Source organism: Odontesthes bonariensis, chromosome 6, assembly GCF_027942865.1.
Source record: "Odontesthes bonariensis isolate fOdoBon6 chromosome 6, fOdoBon6.hap1, whole genome shotgun sequence".
In the NCBI taxonomy this organism is placed as follows: Eukaryota; Metazoa; Chordata; class Actinopteri; order Atheriniformes; family Atherinopsidae; genus Odontesthes; species Odontesthes bonariensis.
In genome coordinates, this window is record NC_134511.1 from 717,866 (window position 1) to 730,103 (window position 12,238).

General features: G+C 46.3%; 1 long non-coding RNA gene across 1 annotated transcript in view; it reads right to left on the reverse strand.

Annotated features, from left to right (window-relative positions):
* Positions 1 to 3,394, reverse strand: part of LOC142381768 (uncharacterized) — an 8,821-nt gene extending 5,427 nt beyond the window's left edge. The window contains exon 1 of the long non-coding RNA XR_012769896.1: positions 3,318 to 3,394. This is a non-coding gene — a long non-coding RNA (uncharacterized LOC142381768). The remainder of the gene's footprint in view (positions 1 to 3,317) is intronic.
* Between the last annotated feature and the right edge of the window lie 8,844 nt (positions 3,395 to 12,238).

The following is a 12,238-nucleotide window of genomic DNA, read 5'->3' on the forward strand; positions in this document are numbered from 1 at the left end:
TGTTGGTAAACAGCTGGACAGCAGCTGGTTGGAAAACAGCTGGACGGCAGCTGGTTGGTAAACAGCTTGTTGGTAAACAGCTGGTCTGTAAACAGCTGGTTGGTAAACAGCTGGTTGGTAAACAGCTGGTCTGTAAACAGCTTGTTGGTAAACAGCTGGTCTGTAAACAGCTGGTTGGTAAACAGCTGGTTGGTAAACAGCTGGTCTGTAAACAGCTGGTTGGTAAACAGCTGGTTGGTACACAGCTGGTTGGTAAACAGCTGGTTGGTACACAGCTGGTTGGTAAACAGCTGGTTGGTAAACAGCTGGACGGCAGCTGGTTGGTAAACAGCTGGTTGGAAAACAGCTGGACGGCAGCTGGTTGGTAAACAGCTGGTTGGTAAACAGCTGGTTGGTAAACAGCTGGTTGGTAAACAGCTGGTTGGTAAACAGCTGGACAGCAGCTGGTTGGTAAACAGCTGGACGGCAGCTGGTTGGTAAACAGCTGGTTGGTAAACAGCTGGACAGCAGCTGGTTGGTAAACAGCTGGTCTGTAAACCGCTGGTTGGTAAACAGCTGGTTGGTAAACAGCTGGTTGGTAAACAGCTGGTTGGTAAACAGCTGGACAGCAGCTGGTTGGTAAACAGCTGGACGGCAGCTGGTTGGTAAACAGCTGGACAGCAGCTGGTTGGTAAACAGCTGGACGACAGCTGGTTGGTAAACAGCTGGTCTGTAAACCGCTGGTTGGTAAACAGCTGGTTGGTAAACAGCTTGTTTGTAAACAGCTTGTTGGTAAACAGCTTGTTGGTAAACAGCTGGTTGGTAAACAGCTTGTTGGTAAACAGCTGGTCTGTAAACAGCTGGACGACAGCTGGTTTATAAACAGCTTGTTGGTAAACAGCTGGTTTGTAAACAGCTGGACGGCAGCTGGTTTGTAACCAGCTGGATGGCAGCTGGTTGGTAAACAGCTTGTTGGTAAACAGCTGGTTTGTAAACAGCTGGACGACAGCTGGTTTATAAACAGCTTGTTGGTAAACAGCTGGTTTGTAAACAGCTGGACGGCAGCTGGTTTATAAACAGCTTGTTGGTAAACAGCTTGTTTGTAAACAGCTGGACGGCAGCTGGTTGGTAAATAGCTGGATGGCAGCTGGTTGGTAAACAGCTTGTTGGTAAACAGCTGGTTGGTAAACAGCTGGTTGGTAAACAGCTTGTTGGTAAACAGCTGGACGGCAGCTGGTTGGTAAACAGCTTGTTTGTAAACAGCTTGTTGGTAAACAGCTGGACAGCAGCTGGTTGGTAAACAGCTTGTTTGTAAACAGCTTGTTGGTAAACAGCTGGACAGCAGCTGGTTGGAAAACAGCTGGACGGCAGCTGGTTGGTAAACAGCTTGTTGGTAAACAGCTTGTTGGTAAACAGCTGGTTGGTAAACAGCTTGTTGGTAAACAGCTGGACAGCAGCTGGTTGGAAAACAGCTGGACGGCAGCTGGTTGGTAAACAGCTTGTTGGTAAACAGCTGGTTGGTAAACAGCTTGTTGGTAAACAGCTGGACAGCAGCTGGTTGGAAAACAGCTGGACGGCAGCTTGTTGGTAAACAGCTGGTCTGTAAACAGCTGGTTGGTAAACAGCTGGTTGGTAAACAGCTGGTCTGCAAACAGCTTGTTGGTAAACAGCTGGTCTGTAAACAGCTGGTTGGTAAACAGCTGGTTGGTAAACAGCTGGTTGGTAAACAGCTTGTTGGTAAACAGCTGGACAGCAGCTGGTTGGAAAACAGCTGGACGGCAGCTGGTTGGTAAACAGCTGGTTGGTAAACAGCTGGTTGGTAAACAGCTTGTTGGTAAACAGCTGGACAGCAGCTGGTTGGAAAACAGCTGGACGGCAGCTGGTTGGTAAACAGCTTGTTGGTAAACAGCTGGTCTGTAAACAGCTGGTTGGTAAACAGCTGGTCTGTAAACAGCTTGTTGGTAAACAGCTGGTCTGTAAACAGCTGGTTGGTAAACAGCTGGTTGGTAAACAGCTGGTCTGTAAACAGCTGGTTGGTAAACAGCTGGTTGGTACACAGCTGGTTGTTAAACAGCTGGTTGGTACACAGCTGGTTGGTAAACAGCTGGTTGGTAAACAGCTGGACGGCAGCTGGTTGGTAAACAGCTGGTTGGAAAACAGCTGGACGGCAGCTGGTTGGTAAACAGCTGGTTGGTAAACAGCTGGTCTGTAAACAGCTGCTCTCTAAACAGCTGGTTGGTAAACAGCTGGTCTGTAAACAGCTGCTCTCTAAACAGCTGGTTGGTAAACAGCTGGTTGGTAAACAGCTTGTTGGTAAACAGCTGGACGGCAGCTGGTTGGTAAACAGCTGGTTGGTAAACAGCTTGTTGGAAAACAGCTGGACGGCAGCTGGTTGGTAAACAGCTTGTTGGTAAACAGCTGGACGGCAGCTGGTTGGTAAACAGCTTGTTGGTAAACAGCTGGTCTGTAAACAGCTGGTTGGTAAACAGCTTGTTGGTAAACAGCTTGTTGTAAACAGCTGGTTGGTACAGAGCTGGACGGCAGCTGGTTGGTAAACAGCTGGTTGGTACACAGCTGGACGGCAGCTGGTTGGTAAACAGCTGGTTGGTAAACAGCTTGTTGTAAACAGCTGGTTGGAAAACAGCTGGACGGCAGCTGGTTGGTAAACAGCTTGTTGGTAAACAGCTGGACGGCAGCTGGTTGGTAAACAGCTGGTCTGTAAACAGCTGGTCTGTAAACAGCTGGTTGGTAAACAGCTTGTTGGTAAACAGCTTGTTGTAAACAGCTGGTTGGTACAGAGCTGGACGGCAGCTGGTTGGTAAACAGCTGGTTGGTACACAGCTGGACGGCAGCTGGTTGGTAAACAGCTGGTTGGTACACAGCTGGACGGCAGCTGGTTGGTAAACAGCTGGTTGGTAAACAGCTGGCTTGTAAACAGCTGGTTGGTAAACAGCTGGTTGGTACAGAGCTGGTTGGTAAACAGCTGGACGGCAGCTAGTCTGTAAACAGCTGGACGGCAGCTTGTTGGTAAACAGCTGGTTGGTAAACAGCTGGCTTGTAAACAGCTGGTTGGTAAACAGCTGGTTGGTAAACAGATGGTTGGTACAGAGCTGGTTGGTAAACAGCTGGCTTGTAAACAGCTGGTTGGTAAACAGCTGGTTGGTAAACAGCTGGTTGGTAAACAGATGGTTGGGACAGAGCTGGTTGGTAAACAGCTGGCTTGTAAACAGCTGGTTGGTAAACAGATGGTTGGTACAGAGCTGGTTGGTAAACAGCTGGACGGCAGCTTGTTGGTAAACAGCTGGACGGCAGCTTCCTACATGTGTGTTGATGTGAACCTGCAGGCTGGTGTGTTCCAGCTGGTCCATTCTGTCCTTCAGGGTGTCCAACCTGAGGTCCACGTCCCGCAGAGAGGACAGCAGCTGCTGACTGATGGTCCTCACCTGGGTCTCACACACCTGAGAAAACAACACCGGCTCGCAGTCAGGACAGACCACAGCTGTACGCCACCTCTGCTTATGGGCACTCACCTGGGAAAGGTGAACCAGGTTTGTCTGCTTATGGGCACTCACCTGGGAAAGGTGAACCAGGTTTGTCTGCTTATGGGCACTCACCTGGGAAAGGTGAACCAGGTTTGTCTGCTTATGGGCACTCACCTGGGAAAGGTGAACCAGGTTTGTCTGCTTATGGGCACTCACCTGGGAAAGGTGAACCAGGTGTGTCTGCTTATGGGCACTCACCTGGGAAAAGTGAACTAGGTGAGTCTGCCTATGGGCACTCACCTGGGAAAGGAGAACCAGGTGTGTCTGCTTATGGGCACTCACCTGGGAAAGGTGAACCAGGTTTGTCTGCTTATGGGCACTCACCTGGGAAAGGTGAACTAGGTGAGTCTGCCTATGGGCACTCACCTGGGAAAGGTGAACCAGGTGTGTCTGCTTATGGGCACTCACCTGGGAAAGGTGAACCAGGTGAGTCTGCTTATGGGCACTCACCTGGGAGAGATGAACCAGATGAGTCTGCTTATGGGCACTCACCTGGGAAAGGTGAACCAGGTGAGTCTGCTTATGGGCACTCACCTGGGAGAGATGAACCAGATGAGTCTGCTTATGGGCACTCACCTGGGAAAGGTGAACCAGGTGAGTCTGCTTATGGGCACTCACCTGGGAAAGATGAACCAGATGAGTCTGCTTATGGGCACTCACCTGGGAAAGGTGAACCAGGTGTGTCTGCTTATGGGCACTCACCTGGGAAAGGTGAACCAGGTGAGTCTGCCTATGGGCACTCACCTGGGAAAGGTGAACCAGGTGAGTCTGCTTATGGGCACTCACCTGGGAAAGGTGAACCAGGTGAGTCTGCTTATGGGCACTCACCTGGGAAAGGTGAACCAGGTGAGTCTGCTTATGGGCACTCACCTGGGAAAGGTGAACCAGGTGAGTCTGCTTATGGGCACTCACCTGGGAAAGGTAAACCAGGTTTGTCTGCTTCTGGGCACTCACCTGGGAAAGGTGAACCAGGTTTGTCTGCTTATGGGCACTCACCTGGGAAAAGTGAACTAGGTGAGTCTGCCTATGGGCACTCACCTGGGAAAGGTGAACCAGCTGAGTCTGCTTATGGGCACTCACCTGGGAAAGGTGAACCAGCTGAGTCTGCTTATGGGCACTCACCTGGGAAAGGTGATCCAGGTGAGTCTGCTTATGGGCACTCACCTGGGAAAGGTGAACCAGGTGAGTCTGCTTATGGGCACTCACCTGGGAAAGGTGAACCAGGTGAGTCTGCTTATGGGCACTCACCTGGGAAAGGTGAACCAGGTGTGTCTGCTTATGGGCACTCACCTGGGAAAGGTGATCCAGGTGAGTCTGCTTCTGGGCACTCACCTGGGAAAGGTGAACCAGGTGAGTCTGCTTCTGGGCACTCACCTGGGAAAGGTGAACCAGGTGAGTCTGCTTCTGGGCACTCACCTGGGAAAGGTGAACCAGGTGAGTCTGCTTCTGGGCACTCACCTGGGAAAGATGAACCAGGTGAGTCTGCTTCTGGGCACTCACCTGGGAAAGGTGATCCAGGTGAGTCTGCTTCTGGGCACTCACCTGGGAAAGGTGAACCAGGTGTGTCTCCAGCTGTTTCAGTGCTTCATGATGCTTCTCACACTTTTTCTTCATCAGTTTGTCCATGATGTCACTGCTCAGCTGATGGACCACTGTAGGGCAGAAGGAGGCGGAGCCACAGCTGTGATGGGCTGACAGGTGGACTCACATCTCCTTCAGGTAATAATTAACATTCTGTTTCTGCTTGGCAGCCATGCACAGCACCTCATAGTGTTCTTACCACCTGAACGTAGTTAAAATCTCTTCTGTACAGACAGTAAGAAACATTAAACGTCAAAGTGACTCGATTGATTCAACTGTGAAGCATCCAGAACATCCACCGATACAAACCCAAAGAGTCAGGAAGTCTGCTGACATCATCAATGACATCATCGCCATCATCCACCTGCTGCCTCCAGCTGGAGGAAGAACGAAACCTGAAAGCAAGACGGAGAGAAGTGTGAGATGTGGAGGAGGAGATGTGGAGGGGGTGTAGAAGAAGAGAAGCGGAGGAGGTGTCACACCATGGGACTTGTGTTTTTAGTTATCATGTTTTAGGTTACATTTTGGTTTTTAGTCTGTCATGTGTTTTTCCCCTCACTTCCCTCACTCAGTTAATTAGTTAATTCCCCTCACCTGTCTGTCATTGTCACCAGCTGCACTCACTCTCCAATCACTCACTCCCTATTTAGTGTCCTGCCTCCCCTGTCAGTGTGTCGGATCTTTTGGTTTCGTTGCCTTCGTTTCACACCTTACTTCGTTGTTTGCCATGATACCTGTACTGTCCGTGACATTCATTGTTACCCAAGCTAAGTATTTATTTATTTATTTATTCCCATGCCATGCCAAGTCCTTTTGTTTGTTTTGTACAGTTAAGCCGGAGTTACAGTTGACGCGTCTGTGACGGCGGTGTCGCACCGTGACATCAAAATGACGTTTCAGGCCTGGCGCTTGCCTTGAAAAGACGGCGCAGCGCGGTGTCGTGCACCAGTAGATTTTTGTAACTTGGCGGCGCCAACAACGACAGACCGGATGGACCGATGTGAGACCAGGCTCAGTGAGGAGGTGCGTTTGTACAGCAGCTGTACGAAACTGCAGTGAAACAGCACAGGGAGCACGTGAACTCCCAAAACTGGTGGACAGAGATTGGCAGAACTTTGGGGAAAGAGGGAGAGTTCTGTAAGACTGTGTGGAAGAAGCTACGGGACAGATACGTGAAAGCAAAGAAGAGGGCAGAGACTGCAAGTGGTGATGCCGGGGGCTTCAAACCTTCACCTCTTTAAATTGAATTAAAAAATTAAAATGATCTGAATACTGCAGCAGTATCATTAATGACTGTATTCCTGCTCTTCATTGTTTTCTTCTCCACTTTCTTCGTTGTAGAGTAGCGGTAACCTTCAGTTTTCTTTTTAAGTCCGCATCCGTGTCCTACCTTTCACCTCACCACCAACACACCAACCTGACAGAAGGAAATGTTGAAGAAGAGAAGTGGAGGAGTGTTTGATCAGTCTGTTGGTCAGGTTGTTGGTCAGTCTGTTGGTCAGGTTGTTGATCAGGTTGTTGGTCAGTCTGTTGGTCAGGTTGTTGGTCAGTCTGTTGGTCAGGTTGTTGATCAGTCTGTTGGTCAGGTTGTTGGTCAGTCTGTTGATCAGGTTGTTGGTCAGTCTGTTGATCAGGTTGTTGGTCAGTCTGTTGGTCAGTTTGTTGGTCAGGTTGTTGATCAGTTTGTTGGTCAGTCTGTTGGTCAGTCTGTTGATCAGGTTGTTGGTCAGTCTGTTGGTCAGTCTGTTGGTCAGGTTGTTGATCAGTCTGTTGGTCAGTCTGTTGATCAGGTTGTTGGTCAGTCTGTTGGTCAGGTTGTTGGTCAGGTTGTTGATCAGTCTGTTGGTCAGTCTGTTGGTCAGGTTGTTGGTCAGTCTGTTGATCAGCTTGTTGGTCAGGTTGTTGATCAGTCTGTTGATCAGTCTGTTGGTCAGTCTGTTGATCAGTCTGTTGGTCAGTCTGTTGGTCAGGTTGTTGATCAGGTTGTTGGTCAGGTTGTTGGTCAGTTTGTTGGTCAGGTTGTTGATCAGTCTGTTGGTCAGTCTGTTGGTCAGTTTGTTGGTCAGTCTGTTGGTCAGGTTGTTGGTCAGGTTGTTGGTCAGTTTGTTGGTCAGTTTGTTGGTCAGTCTGTTGGTCAGTCTGTTGGTCAGGTTGTTGGTCAGTCTGTTGATCAGCTTGTTGGTCAGTCTGTTGGTCAGTCTGTTGGTCAGTCTGTTGGTCAGTTTGTTGGTCAGGTTGTTGGTCAGGTTGTTGGTCAGTCTGTTGGTCAGTTTGTTGGTCAGTCTGTTGGTCAGTCTGTTGGTCAGGTTGTTGGTCAGTCTGTTGGTCAGTCTGTTGGTCAGGTTGTTGGTCAGTCTGTTGGTCAGGTTGTTGGTCAGTTTGTTGGTCAGGTTGTTGGTCAGTCTGTTGGTCGGGTTGTTGATCAGTCTGTTGGTCAGTCTGTTGGTCAGTCTGTTGGTCAGTCTGTTGATCAGTCTGTTGGTCGGGTTGTTGGTCAGGTTGTTGGTCAGTCTGTTGGTCGGGTTGTTGATCAGTCTGTTGGTCAGTCTGTTGGTCAGTTTGTTGATCAGTTTGTTGGTCAGGTTGTTGGTCAGTCTGTTGGTCAGTCTGTTGGTCAGTTTGTTGGTCAGTCTGTTGGTCAGTCTGTTGGTCAGTCTGTTGATCAGTTTGTTGGTCAGTCTGTTGATCAGTTTGTTGGTCAGTTTGTTGATCAGTTTGTTGGTCAGTATCAGGAGGTGAGGGGTTAGTTGTGTGTGTGTCCACCTGCTGCTGTGTGGTGTGTTGCTGTCCTCAGAGGACAGATGGTCCGTCCTGGTGACTCTGTGTCCTGCCAGCAGACACCTGGACAGCTGAACCTGAAACATGAGAGCAGAGACATGTGACATCATTGTGACATCATTGTGTTTTTTTGCTGTTGGTTTTTTGTTGTTGTTTTTTTTTTGCTGTTGTTTTTTTTTTACTGTTTTTTTTACTGTTTGTTTTGTTGTTGTTGTTTTTTTTGCTGTTGTTTTTTTACCCTCCCTGGCAAGAATGTGAAACTCCGCCAATGGATTAGAGAAGCCAGATATTTGTGCTTCTTCAGTTCGGATAAGAGCTAAACTGTTGTGAAGGCGGCCCAGTCACCGGTCCGGATCTGAGGAGATTCTTCCAGAACCGTGTGACCCGGCGGATTTTTTTTTTCTTCCCAACATTACCTTTTATTGAGTTTTCAACATGTTTCCAAAACACACATATATTCAGAAATAAGAGCGCTCTCATATCCCAGGAGACATCAGGGGCAAAGTTATTATCCAACATTTAAATTGTCCTTCATTGTAAGTCAGATATTTATGAGATAATATAGAGCAACACTTGGTACAAGTATAAAAACAAAAAGAAAAGAGAAGAAACAACAACCAGAACAATAAACGTTTCTCTATTTTGTGGAGAATAAGCCCATATTATTTCGCTGTTGTACCTATATGGTTCAAAAATACAGATTCAGATGTACAATCCATACAGAATTAATAAAAAAATCAAATATCAAAAGAAAATAGATCACAGAGAGGACTACCAACAACTACGCCTAAAAGGACCCCATATGTTTTGAAATAGGGATATTTTCCCTTTTATAATGTAAGTTATGTTCTCCATAAGTAAAGTTGTGATATATTTCCTTAACCCAGTTGATGATTTTTGGTTTATTATGACTCTTTTTGCCAGCAGTATCCGGCGGATTTAACCCCCGCCAGACCCACCTGAGCGTCGAACAGCTGCCGGTACACCTCCCCGCTGGGCACCGCTCTGCTCTCACACATCCCGGCGGCGGGTCCGGGCCTGGAAGCCGGGACAGAGCGCAGGCTCCCCCGGGCCGGAGGAGTAAAGTGATCCCGTGAGGAGAGGCTGCTGGGCGGCCTCACGAAGCGCTTCTTCTCGGTCTGTATCTCCGCCGGTTCCGCCTGAAACTTTCGCCTGTTTCTACCTGAAACTTTCACCTGTTGTTACCGGAAACTTTCACCTGTTGCTACCGGAAACTTTCACCTGTTGCTACCGGAAACTTTCACCTGTTGCTACCGGAAACTTTCACCTGTTTCTACCTGAAACTTTCGCCTGTTTCTACCTGAAACTTTCACCTGTTGCTACCGGAAACTTTCACCTGTTTCTACCGGAAACTTTCACCTGTTGCTACCTGAAACTTTCACCTGTTTCTACCTGAAACTTTCACCTGTTGCTACCGGAAACTTTCACCTGTTGCTACCTGAAACTTTCACCTGTTGCTACCTGCCGCTGGGTAACCGTCTCTGAAAGTTTTCCGTCACCATGACAACGAGCGCCGCGCTGAGAGTCGTTTTTTTTTTATAGCGTTAGCTATAAACACAGGAAGCTAACACAGTTTGGACACATTCAGCTTTCAGTGAGCAGAGAAAGAGTTCATATCTCCTCTTCGAGTCTGGCTGGTGGTCCCGCAGGACGCGGGGCTGCTGGGGGTTCCCAACGGCTTCCGACCACGAAGCTTTTCAGCTCCACAGCGCCGCCTGCTGGGCCAAATCTGTGATTTTGTTGGGGCCTTTTTGGCTGTAAAAACGGATCTTTGGAGGCTGTGCTGCTGGCAGGGTTTTACATCTGTTATGGTGCGTAACCATGGCAACAGGGATAAGTCACCACTGAGGAGACGTTTAGGATGCAGAGCAGGAACAAAATGGAGGAAAAGTATGGAGTAAAGTAGCTGTCAAAATGTTCGTGTGCATAAACTAGAAATGCATGCATAAATGAGTCCAAAAGTTCTGACATCAAGAATTACGAGTTACGCATGCAAGTTCTCTCTTTTTTTTTTTTAACTTTATTAGTAATTCAACAAAATAACAGTTTACAAATGTGAGCATAACGCCAAAAAGAAGATAGCCAGGGGGAGCATAGGAATAATAATAAAAAGAAGAAGATGACCTTCATGATGCACTTACAACAAGAAAGCTAATGAACACATAGACATGTGTGCCAAGGAATCTCTTGTAACAAAAAAATAAAAATAAAATTAAAAAAAATTAGGAATTATGACAACAGTTCGTCCAAAATCCCAAGTTGGGAACAGGCCCATATAGTTGTTTTTGCTTTTTTATTACAAGAGATTCCTTGGCACACATGTCTTTGTGTTCATTAGCTTTCTTGTTGTAAGTGCATCATGAAGGTCATCTTCTTCTTTTTATTATTATTCCTATGCTCCCCCTGGCTATCTTCTTTTTGGCGTTATGCTCACATTTGTAAACTGTTATTTTGTTGAATTACTAATAAAGTTAAAAAAAAAAAAAAGAACTTGCATGCGTAATTCGTAACTCGTAATTCTTGATGTCAAAACTTTTGGACTCATTTATGCATGCATTTCAAGTTTATGCACACGAACATTTTGACAGCTACTTTACTCCATAGAAAAGGAGGAGGAAGTTTATCCCTCATACCTGATTTAAAGCACAACTTAATTTCTGAAAGGGGACATTCTGTCCCCTATCTCATGTCCTGATGGGCAACATTACAATATCACCACCATGACACTTTAACTACAATGTCACTTTAATTACATTGTCATTTTAATTTTATCAACGCCTTATTTATTTTATTTTATTTATTTTTTTATTTATTTGCTAAATATATATATATATATATTTTTGTCACCTCCTTTTGTGTTTTTATTTTCTTGCTCTTCTTTTAATGTACCGCTCTTCGCCCTTCTAATTGCCCTTCGGGGATAAATAAAGTTTTTCTGCTTCTGATTTTAAAACGACCTAAAAACATCATATGTTAATATTTTTTCCATAAATCTTTTATTCCACTTCAGTTCTGATCATAACTACCAAGATTTCAATTATTTTCACAAATTTAACCCTTTAAATACTGCTTTATATGTTGTAAACGCTAATTTCTGTAGAAAAACAAAAACAAAACCAAACACAAAAACTGCTATATTTTCAATATATAGAATGCAAAGTGGAATTATTGAGCGGGGATAATTATGGTCTGGGATACGTCAATGATCAGCAACAACATTGATTTTTAGGGATTTTTAATTTTTTTGCTCTGTCTGAGTTTTTTTTTTTTTAAATCAGGCGTAACAAAAAAATTAAAAATCCCTAAAAATCAATGTTGTTGCTGAAAAATCATGGAGAAACTTTTTCAAAACTTAAAGGGCGTGGCCGTGGCGACGCCTCAAAGTTCGATGACTCGCCATCACTCGCCACAAAAAATTAAGTTGCTTATAACTCCCACATACATTATCCAATCTGTCCCAAACTCCATACGGTGAATGCTGGAACCAGCCTGAGCGCGTACATATTATCATAGTGACATCCACCTACAGCGCCACCTGCTGGTGATTGGAAACGTCTTTTTTTTCCCACACCTCGCATTTGAACAAACTCCTCCTACAGATTTAATGGTAACAGCTCCATACTTGGCCAGGTTACTCTTAAGACATGGGGGGAAGAAAAATCTTGAGAAACTTTTCCAAACTCTGAATGGTGTGGGCGTGGCCAGACGATGAAAATCATGTGATGGCGTTTGTGATTTGAAAGCCTTATCATCATCTCAAAGTCATGAAACTTGGCACACACGTCCACCCTGACGACCTCGTACGTATTTAAAGGGTATCGTGTGTGGGCGGAGCAAAATGGCTCAGTGGCGCCCCCTACGATGCTTCAAAATGGTCCCCGCATTGGGGTTAGTTTCGCGTGGGATGACAAAACTCGCTACACTCATTCATCATGCCCAGACGCACAAAAAAGTCTCATGCCACCACGGTGCCACGTCCACAGGAAGGCGGCCATTTTGGATGGAAAGTGACTTTTTGTGCCATTTAAACAAAAAAAAGTATTATTATTTTTATTTATTTTTTTGGAGGTTGGGCTTTTTATGCCTTTAATGGAAAGGACAGTTGGAGAGAGACAGGAAGCAGGCGGCAGAGAGAGGGGGAAGACACGCAGCAAAATGCTACAGACTTCAAACTGTCAAAACTTTATTTTGTTCTCTGTCTAAAGGAATAATTTGTATTTCAGGAACAACATTTTCCTTTAATCAATAAAGGACCTGTAGAAATTTACCCCGCCTCCCACCCGATGACCGCTGGGATAGGCTCCGCCCCCCCGCGACCAGACCGACAGATTCAGCGG